The sequence below is a fragment of the Mus musculus genome, chromosome 18 (genome assembly GCF_000001635.26).
Source record: "Mus musculus strain C57BL/6J chromosome 18, GRCm38.p6 C57BL/6J".
Classification (NCBI taxonomy): Eukaryota; Metazoa; Chordata; class Mammalia; order Rodentia; family Muridae; genus Mus; species Mus musculus.
In genome coordinates, this window is record NC_000084.6 from 68442939 (window position 1) to 68469880 (window position 26942).

The 26942-nt window shown below is 41.5% G+C and overlaps 2 long non-coding RNA genes across 4 annotated transcripts in view; one reads left to right on the plus strand and one right to left on the minus strand.

Annotated features, from left to right (window-relative positions):
- The window catches only part of Gm29677, a 167544-nt gene that overhangs the window by 44853 nt on the left and 95749 nt on the right, over positions 1 to 26942 (plus strand). The window lies entirely within an intron of this gene.
- Gm41765 lies at positions 939 to 26354 on the minus strand. 2 transcript variants are annotated; one of them, XR_877526.1, is made up of 4 exons: positions 26281 to 26354; positions 6199 to 6318; positions 4811 to 4995; positions 939 to 1467 (listed from the first exon to the last, which is right to left on the minus strand). It is a non-coding gene; the product is annotated as a predicted gene, 41765 (long non-coding RNA). The 2 variants fall into 2 exon arrangements; XR_877525.1 differs by having other exon boundaries at positions 6199 to 6358.

Here is a 26942-nt window from a genome sequence, read left to right on the forward strand (position 1 = left end):
TATTCATGTATTAAGAAAAAATGACATTATGACAATTGCAGGCAATTGGATAGAGTTGGAAATAATCCTTCTCAGAGAGGTAACTGAGACCCAGAAAGACAATGCCGCATGGTTTCTGTTATTTGTGGATGTTAGCTTTGAACCTTCTGATATATGTATGTTATTTGGGACAGGTGTAGAAGTCAGGAAGTTGTTACGGAACTGTGGGGTAAGATTTCAAGGGAAGGCAGGTAAAACATTGTGGTATAAAGGGCTAGAAAGGGAAAATGGAACAAGTTGTATTAAATGGGGCGAGGGTGTTGGGGAGGAGGGTAGAAGAAGGGATGCAGAAAAGGATATCTAGCATCAAAGACCTTTCAAAATGTCCTATAAAATACATACCTATACACATACAAATATAGTTTAAATGGAATAACCCTAAACAGGGCAACAGTGACTGTAGGTACAGGATAGGCTAACAAATAAAACTCCTATTGCCCAGAACGGGATAAAGCTTTTGGAAATCCAATTTTTAAATAAAGGGATCCATTGAAAGTAGGTAAAGTTGTCAGTGTGGGCAGAAAGAGTAAAGGAAGTGCCTAGGGCACCGTGGATGTCCATCGACTGCTGCTTTTGTTGTCTTATTGTTGCACTGTAACCACAGAAGTGCCAAACTAGTGGGCAGAAAGGAATGTGAGTGACTCCAAGAGCCTTTAGTGGGAGCGGGGATGCCAGTCACTCTCAAGTGGAAAGACGTCTATAAACATCAGGCACGTTGGTGAGAGATTGAGGGCAGTGAATACCTCTGAAATAATAGTTTGTATCTTAGCTCCATTGTGTAGAATGCTGCCATCGAGGCTGGGGCAAGGGCAAGTGGGGAGCTAAAGACACACACACACACACACACACACACACACACACACACACACAGAGAGAGAGAGAGAGAGAGAGAGAGAGAGAGAGAGAGAGACAGAGAGACAGAGAGACAGAGAGAGAGAGAGAGAGCATGGTTAGGAGCTGGTTGAGATTGGAGGTGGACTAGTGCTTCTCCATCTGTGGGCTCTCCCTATTCATTGGCATCGAAGCTACTTAAGGCTAATCACTAAGCTACTAAGGCCAAAGATTGTTCTGGAAGGGAAGGGAAGGAGCATGGCCCCTCCTCTTTATCTGCTCTTTAAAACAGTGCTTCTTAGTAGACCTCAAAGTGTGCTTGTATAACTTCTTTCTTTTTCTGGGATACTCTATTCAACCAGGTCTGCTAAGTGAGGTCTTCTTTACTTTTTTGTATGTAACTTAATCAACTGAGGAAAGGCAGCACGTCTTTTGACATCTGAATGTCCCCCCCCCCCATATTTCCTCATCTCTTCGCCACCAACCAGCCATCCATTTCACATCACCAGCTGTCTATTCTTCCTTTCCTGAGATTTTCTAGTATTCTCACGTGTCTCACAAATGGCAGCTTCTGTAAATGTAGTAACAGCCGGCATCCTGGAATAGAAAGCTCATTCAGTCTGGATTATTTGAGAAGAGTTTAGACAAAAGGACTCTTTATGAGGACACGGGCAGAGCCTAGGGCAGCTGCGCCTACTAGCTGTCCTGAATCTAAGGGCACATTAGCAGAGAGTGAGATAATACATTCTACTCTCTTCAGCCAGACACCAGAAAGCACCGTAGTTGCTGACTTATCCAAGTTGCCCAGTCTCCTAGACCACAAAGTTGAAGGAAACAATATACAGAAGATCTGGGGCGAGGATGTGGGGAGCGGAGGGGTTAGGTGAGAGGTCACTGAACTGCTTGGTGAGATTCCCAGAAATTCACCACTTTGCCTAAGTTATTTTTGGATGTTAGCTTTGAATCTTTTGATATACATATTTTATTTGGAACAGGCATAGATGTCAAGAAATTGTTAAGAAACCATGGGGCAAGATTTCAATTAGCATCGGGACCCAACAGACTGGATCCGATCAGGACGGAGTTTTACGGCTGGTCAATGTGCTGTTTAACTATGTTGAACTTAAAAATGAACCAGTTTTCCAAATCCCAACAGATTTGTGGCCATTGGTCCTATTTTCACAATACAAGTCCCTTCTTTGTTATTCCACAAGGACACTATCTTCAGCTGTGTACCTAACCAGTGTGAAGTGTGTTTGTGTCGGCTCTCTGTGTGACAGAGCACCTCTGTGACCAAAGCATGCTGTGACGTCCTTAAGGGCTTACTCTTGTGCGTGGTGCTTGGATGGGTTTCAGTGGAGAAAGGGTGCGCTAATGCTCCTGGGAGATATGTGTGGAGTGGTACTTTCACACCTCATACAGCATCTTAGAGTATTCCTCTTGCACCTGACATTTCATCTTTGTTTTGGATCAAATGCCTAAACTACATTGCCACTAACTGTCTTCACTAAGGAAAAGGTTTTAGTGGTCACAAAACAGCTCAATTCTGTTAATCCAAATGGAAAAAGAAAAAGAACTAGGTTCCAGGAATTTTAGAAGCTGAAGGAACTATTAATAACTCTACAAGTTGGGATCAGTTTGCCATCAATTTTGTTTGGCTTTCAAATTTTGCCTCACAATTCGAAATGCTGCCTTTGGTGGTGTCTCAGGCAGCCCGCACGCACAGGGCCAATCACTATTTCATCCAGAGGGAAACCTCTGGCAAATCTTAGGCTCCTGGGATTAGAAGGACACTTGAGGTCCATGGTCTTAGAAAGTTTGACTTACTGATAGAGACATAGAGTCAATGGACTGAAACGACCCCTACAGTGTCCGCTGGCTGGGGTATGACTCTCATACACCCACAGCTATTTCATTCAAGTTCAAATTTCTCTTCTCTTTGCTCTAAAAATGAACTTGCTTGAGTCCTGCTTCTGCGATGGTCTGGAAGCCTACCCAACTGCTGGGGATTTGGGGACTGGTTTGTCTTGGCTGCTCCAGCCTCTGAGTGCTGGAACTGCTGTCCCTGGCACCTCACCTTTGTTCTGGAACACTGGTCTTGCCTGGAGGCTGAGTGACCTTTCCCACACTGCTTTGCCTCACTCATGTTTGGAGCTGTTCCTTCAGTCCCTGGCAATGCAAGGGAGCATGTGGTACCAAGCAAGGGTTTGTGAAAGAGAAAACACCCTGGCAGCACAGAAGCTCAGCTTGCTGCCAGAGAGCAGTTTATTCCTTTGGCCTCTAATGAGAATTTACTGTGGCTCTCTCTGGCAGTGCTATGGGTTCTGGCATATCAGCACTTCACGACGCACTCTGTTCTTAGGCAGTGCCGGCTTTGGTTTCTTTCTTTCTTTCTTTCTTTCTTTCTTTCTTTCTTTCTTTCTTTCTTTCTTTCTTTCTGTCTTTCTTTCTTTCTCTCTTTCTCTCTCTCTTCCTCTCTCTTTCTCTCTCTTTCTCTTTCTTTCTTTCTTTCTTTCTTTCTTTCTTTCTCTCTTTCTCTCTCTCTTTCTTTCTCTCTTTCTCTCTCTTTCTTTCTCTCTCTCTTCCTTTCTTTATTTCTCTTTCTCTCTCTTTCTTTCTTTCTTTCTTTCTTTCTCTCTTTCTCTCTCTTTCTTTCTCTTTCTCTCTTTCTTTCTTTCTCTCTCTCTCTCTTTCTTTCTTTCTTTCTCTTTCTTTCTTTCTTTCTTTCTTTCTTTCTTTCTTTCTTTCTTTCTTTCTCTCTCTTTCTCTTTTTCTCTCTTCCTCTCTCTTTCTCTTTCTTTCTTTCTTTCTCCCCCCCCCCCGCTTTAAGATACTTTATTCTCTGTTTTCCTATTGGTTTATACCAATCTGACTGGGTCAGACTAGATAGATTCCTTTCTATTTCATCTCCTACAGCTTGAGTCATTCATCTTATATTCAGTGGGATAGGGAAGACAGAAGAAGGCTCCTCTAGTTGGTTGGAGGGAAGTGAGACATCTCCACTTGATCTTGTTGAGCGCTGTTTTTCAAAAGACTGTTTTTTTTTTTTAAATATTATCCAGAAATCTGTTCTGAGAGTGGCCTGCCCAACATGAGAGGGGGTGGTGCTTTGAGAATTCTATTAATGAGTACTGTACTGACCTACTTTTTTCCCCTTCTTCTCCCCAGCTGCTCCCATGTCCCTCTCTCTCCCTCTCAAATTCATGACCTCTTCTTTAATATGAATATGTCTATATACATATATCCTACCAAGTCCACTTAGTGTTCATATGCACATGTGTAAAAGGGAGCTTGTCTCTGGCTAATACAAACTTGTTCTCCCTCTCTCAGTGGTCATTAATTATCTATAGCTCTTCATCTAGGAATGGAACCTTGTGAAATAACCCCTAACTATGTTGGCATGTCAACTGAGAGTGTCATTATGCAGGTCTTGCTTAGGTAACCTTACTGCTGAGATTTCATGGGCGTACTTTTCCTGTCATGTCTAGAAGATGTATCAGTTTAACAGCAGGCATCTTGATCCTCTGGTCCTTACAGTCTTTCAGCATCTCATCTACAATGGTCCATAAGCCTTCAGTATAGGGCTTGTTGTATTCATTTAGATGGATGAGGTGGGGCTGGGCAACCTATAGTCACCTGGAATTTTGATCAGCTGTGAATCTTGTAGTAATTATATAAATATATAGTATATGTATATATATGCATGTATATATATATATACAAATATGTACATATGTATATGAATATATAGTATATGTACATATGTATATACATATGTATATGTGTGTATACACACACACACACACACATATATATATATATATATATATATATATATATATATATATATGTAAAAAGGAAGTTTCTTTAATGAGGGATGAGAGCTAGACTTATTTGTGGGTATAAGAATGAGTACTTAAAATACAGCTCAAAATCTTACCAGTTTAGGAAAATGACAGCGGTATGTTCTCAGCTAGGGTCCATGACTTATCCAGCCATAGTAGTTGGGTAAATCTTCACACAAATTCCTTCTTACTGAGCAGACCTTGAGTCTAATTAGACAGCTGGTTGGTGAGGCTCATGATAAAAGTATCACTGTTACACCATTGGGTATATCTTGCCTGGCTGGAAAAAGAAAGTTAAACAGTAGTGGCTATTAGGGAAAGGCAAACCAAAACTACTTTGTGACTTCATCTTTCCCCAGCTAGAATGCCTAAGATCATTAAAAAAAAATTGGCAATAAGTTCTGATGAGGTTGTATGGGAAAGAGAACCCTCTATTGGTGGAATTGTAAACTGATACAGCCATTATGAAAATTAGTGTGAATGATTTTCAAAAAAATACATATACATATACAAATACATACACACATATGATATATATGTATATATATTCACCATGACCTGGCCACACCAATCCTTGGGACATACTCAAAGGACTCAATGTATGGATAGTTGTTCAACCATATTCATTATTGCTTTATTCACTGAAGCTAGGGAATAAAAGCAATCTAAATGTTCCTCAATTGATTGAGAATGAAATTTTGGTACACAGAAACAATGGAATTCCATTCTGATGTAAAGGAAATTAAATCATGAAGTTGGCAATCAGATGGACTGAACTAGAAAATGTTACACTGGGACAACCTGGACCCAGGAAGGTGACCACAACATTCTCTCTTATCTGTGGATCCTAAGTCTAAATCCTTAGGTTTGAGTTCAGAATCTAAAGTAAACGTAGAAGTCAGGAAAGGAGAAGGGGGCTGTGGATTGAGAGCTCTCTAGAGAAAGGGATAGTAAGACAGAATTGATATGAAGGGGAATGGGAAGAAATGAGGAGACTTTAGCCAGGCAGTGCGGAAGATGGATAATAAAGAGGGAGACAGGAGAGGAGAGATGAATCATATTAAAATGTTTGAAAAAGTTCTAGGGAAGCATTTTTTTATGAAACGTATATGAAACACACATAGGTATATAACACATATGAAATACATATAAAGAACACATATGTGTATCTATTTGTCTGTCTATCCACCCACCCATCCATCCATCCATCCATCCATCCATCCATCCATCCATCCATCCATCTATCTATCTATCTATCTATCTATCTATCTATCTATCTATCTACCTACCTACCTACCTACTGTATATGCATGAAGGATCATGCCAGGAAGCACTATTCTGTTGGTTTCTGCCACAAGCTCAAGCCTTGAGCTCCTGCCTTAGCTTCGTTTGATGATGGACTGTGAGCTCTAAGATTAAACAAACCCTTTTCTCCCCAGGTTCCTTTGGTCACAGCAACAGCGAAGCCAACAAGAACACTTACCTTTTGTACTACATCATGGAGTCCTAGAAACGGAATTGATGTTTCCTTGAAGTAGAGATTTCTGGGGTCTGAGGAGGGGTGAGCCCAGTTTGTACGTGGGAAGGACATGGGTTGTTCAAGCTAGGAGGCAAATCACAGGAGCTGCTGTCTAAAGAAGAATCTGAAAAATAACCTTTGTGTTCACAAAGTTTCTGCAAGCTGGAACTTTTGTTTCATAACAGTGGCCAGATTACAGTTAGGAAGTAGTGACAAATATAATTTTATGGCTGGGGGTCACCACAACGTGAGGGACTGTGTTAAAGGGTCACAGCAGTAGGAAGGTTGAGGACCATTGATTTAGAGAATTGTACTATCCTCTGCCGTACAAAGGTGCCAGCAATGTCACTGAGCCATCGCAGACATGGCCTTCAAGAACTCGGGTTTGGACACCCTAACTGGTGACAGGAGAGCAGAAAGGAAAGGCAGGCTTCCATGCAGCTCTCCAATACTGTATGTAACATGGCAGGCAGAGAAAAGACCATCTGCTCCACCAAGTGTGACCACGCAGTGTGCATCAAACTAACTCAGCATCCTCTCAAGTGACAGGATTTTATTCTTTTGTAGAAACATCACTTTGACTCTATAGATGTGTACAATTGTGTTTATTAAAAATAAGAGTCAGCTGGGTGGTGGTGGTACACACCTTTAAGCCCAGTACTTAGGAAGTAGAAGCAGGTGGATTTCTGTGTGTTTGAGGCTAGCCTGGCCTACAGAGTGAGTTCCAGGACAGCTAGAGATATACAGAGAAGTTCTGTCAGAAAAGAAAACAAAGATAAAATAAAATAAAAGTCAACCAGTACATGGAAGATTATAGAAGTTTTGAGCATATTTTAGGAACAATTTTGACAATCTTAAATTTTTAAAACATAATTGTAGAACTTGACTTTGATTAATTTGAAACTTGTGAGCTACTTCAAAGGAGAGTCCTTTGAAACAAATGGAAAAATACTGTTACTTGAAAGAAAAAAAAACCCATGGAATATAACATAGGGGCAGCAAAGTTACAGAATAAGGGACTGACTGGGTTAGATTTCAATACTGAAAATGAGCACCTTGTCCCATTTTTAATGGAGAAAAAAATGAACTGGAGCAAGTAAAATGGTGGAAAATTAATCCGAGCAAGCAGAGGCTGTTGTTCACTTGGCTATAAACACTGATTTGTACATTATTGAAGTATTAAAATGTGTTGCATGAGTGTGCCTATAATGTTATATGTTAAGTGCCTACCAGTGTCTCTGTGAAAAATGACTAAAAATCCAGGGATTTCATGTTCTTTAGTGGCTTAACCCATGGCTGGGAAAAATAGGATTGTTTTGTCAGAAAACTAATGTGCTGTGCTGGCAAGACGACCCAGCAGATAAAGGCACTTGCCTGGCAAGTCTGGCGACCTCAATTTGATCCTTAGGACCCAAACAAAGGTGGAAGGAGAGAACCTACCCCCACAAAGTCATCTTCTGACCCCCATTCGCCCTCTCACATGAATTTGAAATAGAAAGCTACTGATCCAAGTAGGTATGTCCAAACTGAAAGAGGGTAGGAGAAGTGGGGTTGGGTGTGTGATGTGTTCATTTGCTCTGGCACGACCTTGATTTAATCCATTGATCGTGCCCCTCCCATTCACTTGCATTTCTTCATTACCAACGCCTTTCCTTGCTTTGCGGGAATGAAATTCTTCAGAAGAAGATGAAATAATAGAAAGTCCTGTCTCTTCCTTGTCCCTTTCTCCTCAATATTTCTAACGATGGAAAGGCATTCAAACTTTCCAATTTCATGTACTTCAGAATAATTAGGAACCATTGCCTTCTTTGAATGCAGGCCAGCCTGCCCAGTCACAGGGAACAGGTGGTTGGTGTTTGTTGTGGAGTGGCCAACTATCTGTCCCCACTAGTTGTGACAACCTTTCCAAGTATCCCTATTGGAACTTTCTGCCCCTTTGTAGGATGTTTATTTTGTCAAGACCTGTGTTCCATATTGTTTACCTCAAGGTCTTGCAGTTACAAAACACTAATTGGTTTTTATGAAAATGAAGGAAGGGATTACAAATGAATTTGCGGATCTCTGTAAATCCTAAATACCAATTCCAATCAACTAACAGGATGATCACTCAAGACTGGGGAGAATTTTGATCTTTCAAAACAGATCTAGGGGTCAGTAATTATGACAACAGTTTATGAAATTTCTTTTTTATGTGTATGAGTATACTATCACTGTCTTCAGACACACCAGAAGATGGTCGTGAGCCACCCTGTGGTTGCTAGGGGAGTTGAACTCAGGACCTCTGGAAGAGCTGTCAGTGCTCTTAACCACTGAGCCAGAAAATTCTTTTGAAAGTGACATGTATCCAGGTCGGCTGAGAACCTGGAAATTCTGAATCTTGAGAATGAAAAAAGCTGCGGTGGAATTTTTACTTATACACAAGTTCCATTCTGTCACATGAAGAACATTGTTAAAGGAACAGTTATCTATTCAAGACCCAGTAGATATCTATTTATCAGGCAATATGTTTGGTATATAATTGAGACTTCTCTTCTTCATTATCGGATGAATTTCGTAAATCTTCCCATATGTGTCAACAGTGATATTTAAAAGCATATACTTGGGGCTGAGGTAATGGCTCAGTGGTCAAGTGGCTGCTGTCCTTGAGGATGGAACTCAATCCCCAATACCTCGATGGTGGTTCATAGTCACCTGCAACTCTTCCAGGGGATCTCATGTTATCTTTTGACTCTAGAGGGCCATGTTTATGCATGATGCATAGACATGCATACAGGTAAAACACACACACACACACACACACACACACACACACACACACACACACAAAGTAATAAAACAATTTTAAAAGTTAAAAGTATAGATATATTTGGTAAGGCATAAATGAATGATCTCAGTCATTATCTGGGTATCATTTTAGAGCTTTAGAAGTATAATATCCAATTGTTCATGAATTACCCTTTCTTATCATATCTCCCTCTAGCTGTGTATAAAATAACCTTTTGCTGAATTTCTCCTTTTCCCTGTGCTGCTTAGTTTGGGCCAAGCTGATACAAACTAGGATCACATATGGAGAAGGAACCTTAGTTGAGAAATTGCCTTCATCAAATTGGTCTGTGGGCATGGACTGTGGAAGATTTTATTGATGATTGATGTGGAAGGACCTAGCTCACAATTGATGGTACCACCTCTGGGCCAATGGTCTTGGACTGTATAAAAAAGCAGGCTGATCCAGCCATGGAAAGCAAGCCAGTAAGCAGCATTCCTCCATGGCCTTTGATTTGGTTGTTGCTTCCAGGTTCTTGCCCTAGCTTCCCTTAGCCTGGGACACCGGTAAGTTTAAACAAACTCTTCTCTTCCCAAGTTGCTTTTAGTCACTGTGGATCATCACACTAAAAGAGAATGAAATAGAACAGAAATTGGTCACTGAGAGTGAGATGTTAACGTGGTGGACTGGACAATGTTGTTTTTAGGGAGGACCGAGGAAGTATTTGTAACTTTGGGTTTGGGAAAGCCATCGAGGTCTCAGAGTTTGCTGAGATACTATAAAAACTTGGAGTTAGATGCAGAGAGAAATGTGAAAGTGTGGCTTCAGCTTGTGGAATCTCAGAAGGAAGTTTGAGAATACATTAGAGAGTCTGGGCTATTTATTTGATTTTTAAAAAGGATTTGCTTTTAAAGATTTATTCATCTTATTTCATGTGTGTTTTATCTGCATGTATGTTTGTACACCACAGGTATGCTTGGTGTTCATGGGTATCAGAAGAAAGCACGGAGTTTCCAGGAACTAGAATTATGGATGGTTGTGAATCACCATGTGGGTCCTGGGAATTGAACTTGAGTCCTCTCCAAGAGCTGAAAAATTTGTTTACTGAGACAATTGATGGCAATTTGCTGTGGCTAAAACATCAGCTACATTAATCAGAGATTAATATGAAATAATCCAAGAAGTATTTCCTCTGAGTCATCACTCAGAAGCTGTAGTTTAAGGGGTCTGAGGCTGTACTTCAAGTTGATGGCTGTACTTGGTCGTGTGTAAGAACTTCCCACATGCTACTATGTTTTGTGGCATGAAAGCTGCAACTCTGAAGAATCTGAAACTTGGTGTCATAAGAGGACAGGAGAGGCTGTTGGTGAATAGGCCCACATCTCAGTTGGAGTGGAGTGTCCCAACTATTGGAGATGCTAGGACCGTGGGACATCTGCCAAGGATAGTAGCAGGTATGGAATGGAACTGGCCTGAGTCTACAAGACAAGATGGCAGAAGCTTGTCAAGTGTTTTGGAGCCCAGAAGATCATATGTGAGTCCAAGATGTCAGACACTGAGTTACAAGGTTTGGAATTATAGTGCTAGACTTTGGTTTTACTTATGTGATGTGTGTATAGTATATGTATATTTATATATTTTCCTAGTTTATTTTTTTTTGGAGTAAGAAAGTATACAAATTATTTTTGATTGTACAATATTCCAAAGTTAATGAGACTTTGGAGATTTACAGAGAATCTGAATATGAGCAGCTGGTAAAAGATGGTGGGGGTGGGTCTTAAAATTTAGACTGTGCTGTTACTGTTGGATTAATATGGGATTTGAGAAATAAGCAATACAGGCATTTTATGGTTTAGTAGAATGTGTTTACATATAGAAGTGATGAGCAGTCCATTGTGCCGGCTCATTTTTTTGTCAATTGGACACAAACCAATGTCACCTGGGAAGAGTTCACCTTAGTGAAGGAATCGCCTTCATCAGACTGGCTTGTGGACATGACTCTTAAGTAATGATTGATGTGGGAGGATCTAGCCTATGGTAGGTTGTGCCCAGCCTGGGTCATATTAAAAAAGCAGGCTGAGCAAGCCAAGAAAAGCAAGGCAGTAAGCAGCGCTCCTCCATGGTCTCTGCTCCAGTAGTTGCCCTAGTTTCCCTTGGTGCTGGGAGCCCGTTCCTCCCCAAGTAGGTTTTGGTTAGTGTTCCATCACAGCAACAGAAAGCAATTAGAATACTTTTCCATGTGACCAATAGCTGGCAAATAAGGAATTAAGGCACAAGTGTGCCTTAATCAGAAGCATACAGACATTCCACAGCTTTGTGTGCCCTCTTCAGGAACTGATTTCAGGTCCTTTGTAGTACACACTTCCAAACCTCCTGAGGCATGTTCTTATATAAGAATCTAAATTAATCTGTACTACTTTGTTTCAAAATTCAATGAAATAATGTGTTTAAATAATAATACTCTGTGCACCACAAACCCTTGTGTTCTTAACCAGTTCTCTGTGTGCCTTTTTTGAAAAAATATTTATTTTTATTTTATGTGCATTGGTGTTTTGCCTATATGTGTGTTCCCTGGAACTGGAGTTACAGATGGCTGAGAGCTGTCATGTTGGTGCTGGGAGTTGATCTCTTGTCCTCTGGAAGAGTAGCCAGTGCTCTTAACCATGGGGCCATCTCTCTTTGTGAGCCTTTTTAATTTGATTCTTATAACAAGCATGGGAGGCAGTAATCATTGATATCTTTATACTATAGATAAGAGAACTGAAGTTTAACCAGGGTCAGTATTCTCCTAAAATAGCACAATTGTCAGATCATAGACATTAAATTCAAATCGTCTTATCCCAGAAGACAGAACCCATGGTTATCTGGTTGAGTGACCTCTTACAGATTTCTGAGTATTGTATCCTGCTAATGCCTTGTGAGCTTTCAATAAATAATACTTCTAACTGTTATCCATAGATTGTGTTTGGGTTCATGAATGTGAGACTAGGGATCTGGATGCAGTGTTCTAACAAATGCTTGTGATAGAAAACTGGTCCTCACACAGAATCCAGGCAACATCCCAGAGTTTCCCAATTGTTTTTGTCCTTGTTGTCAGGGAGACACCCCTGCCTCCTACATACTTAAAAACATTACAGTGTGTTCTGTGTTGGTGTTTACTACATTTGTGCATCAAGACTAGATAGATGATGGCGTCACTGAATCTCAGCGGTGACCACTGTCATTCTCTTGTGGTAGTCTTAGTTAAGGTGATCTCCATCACGTGTGTCTCTATGTATCATAAGACATTACCTTTATGGCTTCTGTTGTTGCTGCTGTTGTCATTGTTGTTGTTGTACACTTGGGTTGTCTAGATTTTCCAAATGCTTTATCCCACTTATGTATGAGGTAAGCACTCTCTCTGTGTTGCTGTCCCTTCTGGAACCCATTGTGCTCTTTGCCCTCTCCCACTTCAGTGTCTCTTAATAGATCTGTCATGGAACAAGAATCTGCACCACAGGGCAGTTACTATGCTAGTATATAGAAATACAAATTAGGTGTATGTGTTTCAGCTCATTATACTAACTATTGTGTAAAAGAGATATGGTCTGGTTTTTGTTTTTGGGTCCCCCCCCTTCTTGTTTCCATTTTCCTCCCAAAAGCTATTTTGGGAATAAATTCCCAGAACTCTTTTTCTAAAGTGGCCAAGATGAGGCCCGTGTTGTATAACACACATGAAACACCAGCTAAGTAAAGAGGAAACAAGCTAATTTTAGGGGAATCGCTGGTTTGAAATAGATATTTTTAAAACATCATTAAATATACAGGGAAGGCTAATTGAATTAAAATGGCACCAATGCGTATCAAAACTAAGAACATGTATTATTTAATATATGCTCTGAAAAGCAAGAAGTTCTCTTGATAAACCGTGAGAGGATAAGAAATTTCAGGGTAGGGTTATTATCCAAGGCTTAGAAGGGGTTGGTATGGGTATGGTCATAGAGGCAGAAGGGAGAAGAACATTGTAGAGCTATGGAGAGGACTGGTCAAAAGTGCTGTGGAGAACTGTACCCTCTGAATGTTCAAATGTTCTCAGAGTATAGGGTTTTACTCTTGGGCTCTGTAGGTTTCTCTGATGATTCTGGATAGCTTTCAAGGACTTTCCGTTGAGCCAACAGAACCTATGGAACATGGTGGTGTGTTTACACACTTCTGTGGGAGGGGAGATCTGTCTTAGTTTGCTTTCTATTGGTATGATAAAGCCCCATGACCAAAAGCAACTTGGGATTAAAGGGGTTATGTCAACTACAATACCTCCCATCCCCACCCCACCCCCCCTGTCACAATCCATCACTGAGGGATGCCAGGGCAGGAGTTTGAGCAGGAGCCAGGAGACAAGCACTGAAGCAAAGACAGTGGAGGAACATCGCTTCTGGGCTTGCTCCCCAGGGTTTGCACAGCTTGCTCTCTTACACAATCTGGGACGGCCTGTCTTGGGGGTGGAGCGCTGCCCTGAGTGAGAGGGGCCTGCCCACAGCAATCAGCGATCCAGAAAAGTGTCCCACAGACTTGCCCACGGGCCAGGCTTGTGAAGGCATTTTCTCAACTGAGGTTACCTCTTCCTAGACAACTTTAGCTTGTGTCAAACTGACAAAAGAATGAACTAGCACTTGTCTCACTGTGCTATCTGATTTCGTGGGATTGTTCCTGTGTCTCAAGAACGTTCAGAATTACTATTCAAAAAATTTTCTGGTACTGTTTTACAGGTGTCAATTAACAACTCTATTCTTTATCAACAATAAAGAATAAAATATTCTTTTTCCCTTTTCTTGCCCTCTGCTACCAATTGGTCAAAGGTGAATTTGTGGTTCTTTGTTCAACGTTTTCATAACTGAAGTCTTTCAGGGCCATTCTTGAGGATTTCCCACTGCCTGCGTGCTTTCAGCTTCTATTCATTTATGAGATCGGAATGCCATCAATATTACATAGTAGACAGGAGCCAGAGTTAACGAGATGTTCTCCAGGCCGGCGATATTTTATCAGATAGCTTTATCATTCATCTTCCAGTGATTTCCATGCAAGCTTGAACCCGTCAATACCTATCCACCCCATAAACGAGTTTTACCCTCTTTTCTTTTAGAATACATTATTTTTTTTCATGCCTAAATGCTTGTCCATCTCTCCTATCAGACATAGCTAGGCTGCAGATTACTCTCAAGAGGCATGGCAAGCTTTTCCTTCACCAGTTCTGTACAGGTTACAGGTGTAAAAGCTGTGCTCAACTCAAGGCCTCATAACACAATGTAGGTCTCAAGCCCTTCAGGCCGACGCTAATGCCCAACGGCAAACTCTCCATGTGTGTGACCATAGCCTGGGCCCTAGAGGCTGCTCCAATGAACCCCTTCATCTTTCCATCTGGCACATCAGAGTTCTTGAAGGATCAGGCAACTACCCTGGACTCCGTGAGCACCGGCACCGCTGCCATCTGTATGACTTAAGTCATTTGACAATGTAGTGCAGGTGTTCTTGTCTGACACGTGACCTTAGATTCTTAACCTGGATGCAGTTACTACGGACAACTCCTTGGGTCAGGGTTGGAGGGTGTCTGACAAGCTCAATCTCAAAGCAGCATCAAATTGTCAGATGTCCTGGAAGCTAGACAGAGTGTCTCAGCACACATGTTAGCCTTTCCCTTCCTTCATCATTTGTTCTCTTCTCCCCACTGGCATTAGCGTTGCTCACACCCTGCCTATCAGGGTGATGATTTCAGTAGGGCCTCTTACCTGGCTATGCTCCCGGAGCCTTTGCTCTTCTTAGTTTATCTTTACTCCATAAATTACCCGGGTTGCTTCATTTTCTATTGCTATAACAGTGCACCCGAGGGTGGATACATTATAAAAAAGTTTGCTTGGCTTACAGTTACAGAAGATCCAAACAAACTGGCATTCTAGTAAGGGCTTTTTGAGTCTGTCCTAACTTGGTGGAGAATGGAAAGGGTACTACTGCCCAGGTGCATTAGGGGTCATATTCATGGAGTGGTCTTCATTTGTAACAACCTATTCATGTGTGTGTGTGTGTGTGTCCCCATATGTCCTGGCATGTTTAGGCCAGCACGCCAGGCAATATTAGAGTTTGTTCATCTGATTTCATTATCCTTTTAAAATTGTATCTTATTTTATTGTTTTGAGATAGGATCTCTCACTGACCCTGTCCTTGCCAAGTAGGCCAGGATGGCTGGCCAGTGAGCACAGAGATCATCCTGTCTCCAGTTCCTCTGTTCTGGGCTCATAAAAGTACAACACTACACCCATCTTAAAAAAAAAGACGAACAAAATTGAGGTTCATGCCTAGGGAAAGATCATTTCTTCTACTCTCAGATTCCCCAGTTGCTCAAGGTTCATGGTTTGGGTTGAGAACACAAGGCTTTCCCCCTTTCTTTTTCTTTTTCTTTTTTTTCTTTTATTTATTTTTTATTAGATATTTTCTTTATATACATTTCAAATGCTATCCCAAAATTTCCCTATACCCTCCCTCCGCCCTCCTCCCCTACCCACTTACTCCCGCTTCTTGGCCCTGGCGTTCCCCTGTACTGGGAACATATAAAATTTGCAAGACCAAGGGGCCTCTCTTCACAGTGATGGCTGATTAGGCTATCTTCTGCTACATATGCAGCTAGAGATACGAGCTCTGGGGGGTACTGGTTAGTTCATATTGTTGTCCCACCTATAGGGTTGCAGACCCCTTCAGTTCCTTGGGTGCTTTCTCTAGCTTCTCCATTGGGGGCCCTGTGTTCCATTTTATAGCTGACTGTGAGCATCCATTTCTGTATTTGCCAGGCACTGGCATAGCCTCATACAAGACAGCTATATCAGGATCCCTTTAGCAAAATCTTTCTGGCGTATGCAATAGTGTCTGGGTTTGGTGGCTGATTATGGGATGGATCCCCAGGTGGGGCAGTCTCTGGATAGTCCATCCTTTCGTCTAAGGAGGAATGAAGTATCCACCCACTGGTCTCCCCTCCTCTTGATTTTCTTGTGTTTTGCAAATTGTATCTTGGGTGTTCTATGTTTCTGGGCTAATATCCACTTATCAGTGAGTGCATATCTAATGACTTCTTTTGTGATTGGGTTACCTCATTAAGGTTGATATCCTCCAAATACATCCATTTGTCCAAGAATTTCATAAATCCATTGTTTTTAATAGCTGAGTAGTACTCCATTGTGTAAATGTACCACATTTTCTGTATCCATTCTTCTGTTGAGGGGCATCTGGGTTCTTTCCAGCTTCTGGCTATTATAAATAAGGCTGATATGGACATAGTGGAGCATGTGTTCTTATTACCAGTTCAACTTCTTCTGGGTATATTCCCAGGAGAGGTATTGCTGGATCTTCCAGTAGTATTATGTCCAATTTTCTGAGGAACCTCCAGACTGACTTCCAGAGTAGTTGTACAAGCTTGCAATCCCACCAGCAGTGGAGGAGTGTTCCTCTTTCTCCACATCCTCGCCAGCATCTGCTGTCACCTGAATTTTTGATCTTAGTCATTCTGACTGGTGTGAGGTGGAATCTCAGGGTTGTTTTGATTTGCATTTTCCTGATGATTAAGGATGTTGAACATTTTTTTCAGGTGCTTCTCAGCTATTTGGTATACCTCAGGTGAGAATTCTTTGTTTAGCTCTGAACCCCATTTTTAATGGGGTTATTTGAATTTCTGGAGTCCAGCTTCTTGAGCTCTTTGTATATATTGGATATTAGTCCCCTATCTGATTTAGGATTAGTAAAGATCCTTTCCCAATCTGTTGGTGGCCTTTTTGTCTTATTGACAGTGTCTTTTGCCTTACAGAAGCTTTGCAATTTTGAGGTCCCATTTGTCAATTCTTTATCTTATAGCACAAGCCATTGCTGTTCTGTTTAGGAATTTTTCCCCTGTACCGATATCTTTGAGGCTTTTCCCTACTTTCTCTAAATGGTGTGATTACACTAATTTCAGTGTCCCTGGTCTTATGTGGAGGTCTTTGATCCACTTAGACTTGAGCTTTGTACAAGGAGATATGTATGGATCAATTCGCATTCTTCTACATGATAACCACCAGTTGTGCCAGCACCATTTGTTGAAAATGCTGTCTTTTTTCCACTGGATTGTTTTAGCTCCCTTGTCAAAGATCAAGTGACCATAGCTGTGTGGATCCATTTCTGGGTCTTCAATTCTTTTCCATTGATTTACCTGTCTGTCATTGTACCAGTACCATGCAGTTTTTATAACAATTGCTCTATAGTACAGCTTAATGTCAGGTATGGTGATTCCACCAGAGGTTCTTTTATTGTTGAGAATAGTTTTTGCTATCCTAACTTTTCTATTTTTCCAGATGAATTTGCAAATTGCCGTTTCTAACCCAGTGAAGAATTGAGTTGGAATTTTGACCGGGATTGCATTGAATCTGTAGCTGGCTTTCCCCCTTTCATGTTAGCATCTCCATCACTGTTAGCAATGTCTTGGTTCTGTTTAAGCAGCCACATTGATGAGACTTTATGGGTATAACCTCTTTGACATTTCTAGGAGAATGAATCTCATAGTATTACCCACTGCCCTTATTGGTTATCTAGTAATAGATGTTCATCTCTGAGATCATATACAGACAGGTAACATTAAAAAGGCCAAGAAGGTTGTATTTATGTATCTGGAAATACACACACACACACACACACACACACACACACACACACACACATATATATATATGTGTGTGTGTGTGTGTAACAATGAAAGAAAAAGTGGCTATGAATCTGGGAGAGCACATTGGCTTATGGGAAGGGTTATATTGGGGAAAGGTGAAGGGGAAATGGTGTGATTACATTATAGTTTCAAAATGTAAGAATATATATACAATGTGGATCAAACTTTGAGCATTAAACTTAGGTCCTTGCTCTTGCCAAACAGACATTTTTCTCCTCAGTTCATAGATGAATCCTCCTCTTGAGAACTAATTCTCTGTGAGAGCAGAACTTATTCCTTGTCAAGTCAGAGCCCCCTAACTCCGCAAGATTGCACCAGATACCACCTCTTAGTATTTCTACTGTAGGAGACACAGGGTTCTTGTGGTCACAGATATGCACTGGGAATACAAGAATGTTACATACGTGGGATTGTGTCTTCAAAGGAAGAGATGTATAACCTGTTCTCTGCCCAGAAGGCTGGGAATGGATGTGGTGAATAGCACAGTAACCTCTGTATAACCTACATGGCCTCCCCCAGACTCTCATGCTTATCTCTATAAGACTCCCCAGACTCTTCTCTTGAATATAATTTCTCAGTCAATCTACAGAACCAACCATTTATGGGAGAGGTCACCAGTACTTTACAAAGAGTTTCAGTGTAATCGTGTTAAGCTTTGTTCTGCACATGGGGTTGACTTAATGATCACCAAGAAGCTTACTGCTTTCCTTCCAAATCATGCTATGCTTAAATAAACATATGTCTGAGATAAACTACCTGGCATCAGACTCTTCAAGGGCAGCCACATTCATTAGAGACACTTTAGTAAAGCTCAAAGCATACATTGCACCTCACACAATAATAGTGGGAAACTTCAACACACCACTTTCTTCAAAGGACAGATCGTGGAAACAGAAACTAAATAGGGACACAGTGAAACTAACAGAAGTTATGAAACAAATGGACCTGACAGATATCTACAGAACATTTTATCCTAAAACAAAAGGATATACCTTCTTCTCAGCACCTCACGGGACCTTCTCCAAAATTGACCATATAATTGGTCACAAAACAGGCCTCAATAGATACAAAAATATTGAAATTGTCCCATGTATCCTATCAGACCACCATGGCCTAAGACTGATCTTCAATAACAACATAATAATGGAAAGCCAACATTCACGTGGAAACTGAATAACACTCTTCTCAATGATACCTTGGTCAAGGAAGGAATAAAGAAAGAAATTAAAGACTTTTTAGAGTTTAATGAAAATGAAGCCACAACGTACCCAAACCTATGGGACACAATGAAAGCATTTCTAAGAGGGAAACTCATAGCTCTGAGTGCCTCCAAGAAGAAACGGGAGAGAGCACATACTAGCAGCTTGACAACACATCTAAAAGCCCTAGAAAAAAAGGAAGCAAATTCACCCAAGAGGAGTAGATGGCAGGAAATAATCAAACTCAGGGGTGAAATCAACCAAGTGGAAACAAGAAGAACTATTCAAAGAATTAACCAAACGAGGAGTTGGTTCTTTGAGAAAATCAACAAGATAGATAAACCCTTAGCTAGACTCACTAGAGGGCACAGGGACAAAATCCTAATTAACAAAATCAGAAATGAAAAGGGAGACATAACAACAGATCCTGAAGAAATCCAAAACACCATCAGATCCTTCTACAAAAGGCTATGCTCAACAAAACTGGAAAACCTGGACGAAATGGACAAACTTCTGGACAGATACCAGGTACCAAAGTTGAATCAGGATCAAGTTGATCATCTAAACAGTCCCATATCACCTAAAGAAATAGAAGCAGTTATTAATAGTCTCCCAACCAAAAAAAGCCCAGGACCAGATGGGTTTAGTGCAGAGTTCTATCAGACCTTCAAAGAAGATCTAATTCCAGTTCTGCACAAACTATTTCACAAAATAGAAGTAGAAGGTACTCTACCCAACTCATTTTATGAAGCCACTATTACTCTGATACCTAAACCACAGAAAGACCCAACAAAGATAGAGAACTTCAGACCAATTTCTCTTATGAATATCGATGCAAAAATCCTCAATAAAATTCTCGCTAACCGAATCCAAGAACACATTAAAGCAATCATCCATCCTGACCAAGTAGGTTTTATTCCAGGGATGCAGGGATGGTTTAATATATGAAAATCCATCAATGTAATCCATTATATAAACAAACTCAAAGACAAAAACCACATGATCATCTTGTTAGATGCAGAAAAAGCATTTGACAAGATCCAACACCCATTCATGATAAAAGTTTTGGAAAGAGCAGGAATTCAAGGCCCATACCTAAACATGATAAAAGCAATCTACAGCAAACCAGTAGCCAACATCAAAGTAAATGGAGAGAAGCTGGAAGCAATCCCACTAAAATCAGGGACTAGACAAGGCTGCCCACTTTCTCCCTACCTTTTCAACATAGTACTTGAAGTATTAGCCAGAGCAATTCGACAACAAAAGGAGATCAAGGGGATACAAATTGGAAAGGAGGAAGTCAAAATATCACTTTTTGCAGATGATATGATAGTATATATAAGTGACCCTAAAAATTCCACCAGAGAACTCCTAAACCTGATAAACAGCTTCGGTGAAGTAGCTGGATATAAAATAAACTCAAACAAGTCAATGGCCTTTCTCTATACAAAGAATAAACAGGCTGAGAAAGAAATTAGGGAAACAACACCCTTCTCAATAGTCACAAATAATATAAAATATCTTGGCGTGACTCTAACTAAGGAAGTGAAAGATCTGTATGATGAAAACTTCAAATCTCTGAAGAAAGAAATTAAGGAAGATCTCAGAAGATGGAAAGATCTCCCATGCTCATGGATTGGCAGGATCAACATTGTAAAAATGGCTATCTTGCCAAAAGCAATCTACAGATTCAATGCAATCCCCATCAAAATTCCAACTCAATTCTTCAACGAATTGGAAGGAGCAATTTGCAAATTCATCTGGAATAACAAAAAACCTAGGATAGCAAATAATCATCAAATTTTTATGGTCAACATAATACTGGGCTTGTCCAGATAAAGGTTTTTTGTTTGCTTGTTTGTTTTTATCTCCTAAGCACCTGTTGTGCTAGTACTTTTCAGAGTGAGAGGCTTGGCAATGTCCAATGCCTTGAACGAATGCTTTGGTGGATTTCTCAAAGAACAGGAGACAAAGACACAAGGACATTGTGTGAGTCTGAGGCCTGAGCATTAAGCAATGGGTTATGTGAGTTCATGAGTGGGAGAAGGAACACATAGCTGGGCACACGGGAAGGGACCTGAAGCCTCTGCCAAGCCTGTCACCTCAACAGGTTGGAATACTGATGGGCTCCAAGGTAGCACACAGGAGGACAGGCTCTAGGGAAAATGTTGTAAAGAAAGACTCCTGATCTGCAGGAGGTTGGGAAAGTACGTTTTAATGCTGTGAACTAGTAGCATAAGTGAATTTTTACGACTTCTTTCAAAGTGTGGGCTCTGACTACAAATGCAAGCAGACAAGCATAGTCGCACGGCTGCTGCTGAAGACAGCAACTGGAGAGATGCAGCTGTGGTCGAGTGGCACCAGGAGCCTCTAGAATCTGAAAGTCATGGATGGCTTCTCCCTAAGCCCTAGGAGAGAAGATCCCAACATCTGGATTTAGATAGAACCCTGGCCTTCAGATTGGAAGGAAAGGGATTTCTATTGATTGAAGAGACCCATTTGGAGGAGACTTTTCTATAGTAGACCTAGGAAACTCCTATGCGCATCATCAAGCTGTTTAACCTCGGCTTATTCCTACCTGTAAACTCTCCAACATTATTTTAGCATCACCTTTCATTTTCCTTAAAAGTTGCTTTAAAATTTCAAGATTTGGTCCTTTATATTTTTGATAATGGAGGTTATTAAAAGAAGCATGTTCTTTGAGACGTCCTTACCCTTCCGAGTCATAGGTAATTTACTGGAAAACCTATGGAACTCTGATGTGCATTTCTGATGGAAGGTCTGCTCTAGATACCGGCTCATTTAGCTGTGCATGGAATTTCAAGTCTTGCTGAGGGGTGATCAGGTTTAATTCCATTTGCCCACAGTCCCCAGCTATATACCTATGCATTCCCTATGAGTGAATGTGTTCCCTATGAATGAATGGATACATTCCTTATGGATGGATGAATATGTTGCTCTGACCTGTCTGTTTACACAAAGAGTTCAATGTCAGTGGCTACGATTTCTGCTGTAGTTAAACACAAAAGTGTGCAAAAGTCACTCAGGATTGTAATTACAAAATGCTATATACAGCTTTATATCTTATCAACTCTTTATCTCAAACAGCAGCAGCAGCAACAACAACAACAACAAAATAACCTCTCTGGGATCAGAAAGGCACTATCTTTTCTTAAGCATGAAGAGTTTCCTACAAACACATCTGCCAGCCACAATTGTTCTAGGCCCCCTTTGTCACTAAAAGTGATCGTCCAAGTTGATGTCACAGAAATTCAATAGCCACGAGATTCCCAAAGAGACGAGGGAGAGCCCCTCAGAGTGGAGTGCTGCTGAGTCTGCTGCAGCAGGCTGTGCGCCTCGCAGACAGGTGCAGGGAAAGCCAGTAAGGTAAAATTAACCCCTCTTCCTCGGCTGCCATCTTGGTGAACTTCAGCTTTACCTGAACCCGTGTTTGATCTCGATCGTCACTCAGTGAGTGGCGTATGTGGAGGTACGTGACGGTGGAGGCTGAGACCAGGCGAGATTTGTTTGCTGGTATGCTAAGGAAAAGCTCAGGTGTGGGGGGGGGGGGTGTGGGGGGTGTGGAGCCGTGGTAGAAAATTAGGCTAAGCTGTTTTGGGCTTCCCATAGCATTGCCTCCAAATCTCCTTGACCTTCCTTAAACATATTCAACAAGCAAGACACTCATCAATCGTTTCCATTGTCGGCGCGTCTTTGTCTGGACCACCCTCCTGTGTCACAAATAGCCATTTCTGTTAGTGCTTACTCAAGGCCTTTTAGGAAGCCGGTGGCTACCCAGGAAAAACAGAGCAGAGCTGACAGTTGTTCAGTTAGTTTGGCTGATAGAGATAGGCACACAGGAAGCATCCTAGACCACAGTATCCTGGCAACCCAGTAGGTTCTTGGTGGCCTCCGTTTGTGTGTGTTCACAATGAGATCAGCACTGTGGGGAAACGGTGGCGATTTAGTACTGTGTGATACCTTATGTGAGGGCTCTGTGCCCAAGTGTTTTGTTAAGTCTCTGCTCCTCTTCCACCATACACATAGAGAGCCAAAGGGAACAAACTGACAAACTCCAGGACTGAAGAGACTCTGGTTGCCTGCAGCTACCTGAATCATGCATGGGCTTCCCCAAGGACAGCAGGTTCTGACTAGAATCAGATGTGGCAATCCAAATTTCCCCAGCAAGCTCTCTGTCCCCCGCCTAGCAGCTCCGACTCTCTCTGGAAGCAGGCAGAACATGTTTGTGATGCTATACTGAATGGTTTGTGAGTGTGTGTGAGTTTTGCAGGTCTGGAATGTTCGATTTGTATCACTGATGAATGAGTTCAAGGCCAGAAGAAAACACTACTTTGCCCTAGTCACCATTTTGCCCTAGTCGCTGCCTAGATGCTTCCTTTCAATTAGATAAAGTCTTCCCATGCTCCCATGTAAATTTCCTATGTTTCTTCCGGGCCCACACCGGGTTTTGTTGCCTTAAGTGTAGCTTTTGTAGCTTCTTAAGTGACTGGAAGAATTCATTCATCAAGTTACCTCATCAGTTCGTAGGGCTCCTGGCCAATGTTTTTTTACTTCCGTAACTTTTCCCACAATTCAACTTATTAAAATTAGCTGTGTGTGTGGGGGGGTGGGGGGGTGGATATAAAGTTTATTAAGCACTTAGGTATAATGTTACTTTTGTTTCATAAATTCCACCGGAGCAAGGGTAGGTTTGTGATTTGCAGGCGATGGAGGGCAGTCCCTGATTGTTCTGATTGCTTCTGTCTGTGGCTGGGGCTGGGGGGGGGGTGAGAAAATTGCTTTTTAGGCTCTGTCCACCAGGTCCACGGAGGGTTAACCTGAGTGTCTATCACAGGGGTTTGCCATTGTGATATACCTAGTGAGAATGTAGTTTTAAAGATAATATTTTTTTATTTACTCTTAGACAGCTTCACACATTTACACAATGTGTTTTGATCAGATCCACCAGGATCCTGTTCAATTCTACCCAAAGGACCCCAATACATTCCCCTCAGCTATATGCCCTCTCCTTAAAAACAAAACAAAACAAAACAAAACAAAACAAAACAAAACAAAACAAAACAAAACACAGAACTCACTGAGTCTAATGCATGCTTCTCCTGGTGAGCTTCTGAACTGTTCCATTAATTAATGTGAATGCAGCCGGGCGTGGGGGCGCACACCTTTCATCCCAGCACTTGGGAGGCAGAGGCAAGTGGATTTCTGAGTTCGAGGCCAGCCTGGTCTACAAAGTGAGTTCCAGGATAGCCAGGGCTACACAGAGAAACCCTGTCTCAAAAGAAAAAAAAACACCCCCCCCCAAAAAAATTAATGTGAATGCCTGGATCTTTTCTCTCATGTGTGTTTTTTTATGTGTTTGAAGACTGTTTTGTCAAATGCTAGGACAGTGGCTTCCAGGTGCTCAGAGCATCCTCCCCCACCTGTTGACCCTGAGGTGATATCTGTCCTCCCTCCGTGAGAGACACATTTCCTGGAAACAGCAAATAGACAGTTCTTGCTTTTGGATCCAATCTACTAGTCTGCGCCTTGTGATTGAGGGATGGAAGCTGTCAGTATTCAGGGTTACCATTGGAACATTTGTTTTGATTCCTGTCATTTTATAGCGTGCAGTGTCTCCTCCCTGCCTCCTTCTCTTGCTTAACTATTATTTTAGTGTGCTTTTGTCTCTCCTGTGGCCTCATAGATTATCCGTTTTTCTCTTTAATCCACTGGATTTTTTTCCCCCAAGTATTTTCTGTAGTAGTGGCTCTGTGCTCACAGATTCCTTTAGCTTATTTTGATTTTCCCATTAATCATCACAGACAGCTTTGCTGGGTACAGTAGTCTGGGATGGCGGTAGTTATCTTCCTGAAATACACCTATCCAGACCCTCCTGGATTTTAAAATTTCTGTTGGCTAACCTGTAGTTATTCTGCTAGGTCTCTCTTTACACGTGACTTGGTGTTTCTCTCTCGCCACTTTCAATGTGCCTTCTTTGTTCTGTTTACTGAGTGCTTTCATCATATTTCGACGTGGAGAGGGTCTTCTGTGGTCGAGTCACTTGAAGTATTTCCCATGTTCATGTGGGATCTGGATGTGATACAGCAAGCGGTTCAGAAAATAGCTCTTCAGAGCAGAAACTCAAGATGTTGGGCCCTGATTCTTTATTTTCTCTGAGTAGAATACAAACTTTGAGAGAAACCACAGTTGCCAGATATCATTTTACTAGTGGACCAGTAACAGTGGCCCCTTGGATTTCAATAGCTGTTGGAGATAAATAACTCCAAACACTATGATGTATGCTCAGATTTTAGTTAATAAGATTAGAGGTAGGAAGTCCATAGATAAGGATTAAGTACTGTGTTGAAAAATGAAGAAAATGAGGTGGGGGAAGTTGGGGTTTTTCTAGCATCCCCAGATTTTAGAGATCCTTTTAAATGAATGGAATGGTCATTACTAAGAAGTAGAAAGGTGATGAGGCTAAGAATGGAAGAGAGAGAAACACATGAATAATTGGGGGGAGGTACCCTAGATACAATTTAGAATAAACTGGGTCGTAAGCAACGGTCCTGAAACCCAACTGAACAACATATGAACGAAAGCCAAACCACCATGAGACATATAAGCAAGAGTTGAAATTAAATGCTAGAAGATATAAAATAAAAACATGTGTGCATGTGTGCAGCAGTTGGCTGGTGTGGAAAAGTGGAGCCCTGGGATTTCTCTGGCTGCCTAGGGCTCCCTGTGGTGTATGAGAGCAGAGGGCTGTGTGTGAATGGGGTCTGGGTCTCTAAACTTCCGTATGCTTGGGTTCTGGCATGTGTGGGAGGGGGGTTGACAGTCTTTAATGGTGTTTCCTATGGACCTTGAACTCTCCTGTGACTTCTTCTGGTCCTGTGGTGCGTGCGTGCATGCGAGCGTGTGTGTGTGTGTGTGTGTGTGTGTGTGTGTGTGTGTGTGTGTGTGTGTGTATGTGTGTGGTGGTGCTTCCAGCAGCTTTTGCTGCTCCCTCCTGGACAGGAAGGGAAGTGGACTGGTGTGGAAGGGCCTGTGATCCCCAGCTTTTGGGCTGTCTTTCCTGCAGAGACCTCCACTGGGTTAGTAAGTTCATTATAAACCTTACCTCTTGCAGGATAAGAACTTTGCGTTGTCTTTGCTGTCTCCTATCATTAGGTATCGGTGATGAGACTTCTGGTCTACCTTTTCACCCAGAAGACCCAGAGCACTTCTATAATTCTCACGGGTCTCTCTAACTGGATTTACGGCTGTCTCAACAAGAGGGAAGTCATTCCTGGAACTGGAAATCTAGCCAACCCCACAGGGCTACTAAAGCAATGGATTTGGGGGCAAGTCCTACAAACACCACTTACCTGACTACGTTTTATACTTTTGCCCCTGAATCCACAGATAAGTGTAGTCTTTACCCTCCATCAAAGAGACTTCTCTTTGCAACAGATGGAAACCATCACAGAAAACCACAACCAATCAAAATGGAGAGTTGTGGAGTCCAATCCCAATGGATATATCTGCATAATAGTTCTTGCATCAAAGGGAACATTGTGGAGGAATGGAGAGAGAAAATGGTTAGGAGCTAGAGGATTGGAGTTTGCTATGAGATAGTGTCTCCTAGTAATGTTAGAGGCTACTCCCATTAAGTCTTACCTATATTACTGCCTAAGACAAGCTGAATGAGGACAGCCATAGACATGCTAACAAGTACAGCAGAACGACCTTTAGGCCTCAACTATACACCAAGAATTCCAGGCAACTAAGGAACACTGATAGTTGGAGACATAGTCTTCCCCAGGGAAAAGCCTACCAATTGGTTATCCAACACCAGATAGTCAGCCCTGAACACATACATATAAGTAGTATTATACAGACTATATTGGTTGTATTTAAAATTTATATATATTCCTAAATATATATATTATATACATATATTTGTATATACACATACATATATGCATGTAGCAACAATTAATGGAGAAAGGGCTGTAAGTTTGAAAGAGAGCACGAAGGGATGTATGGG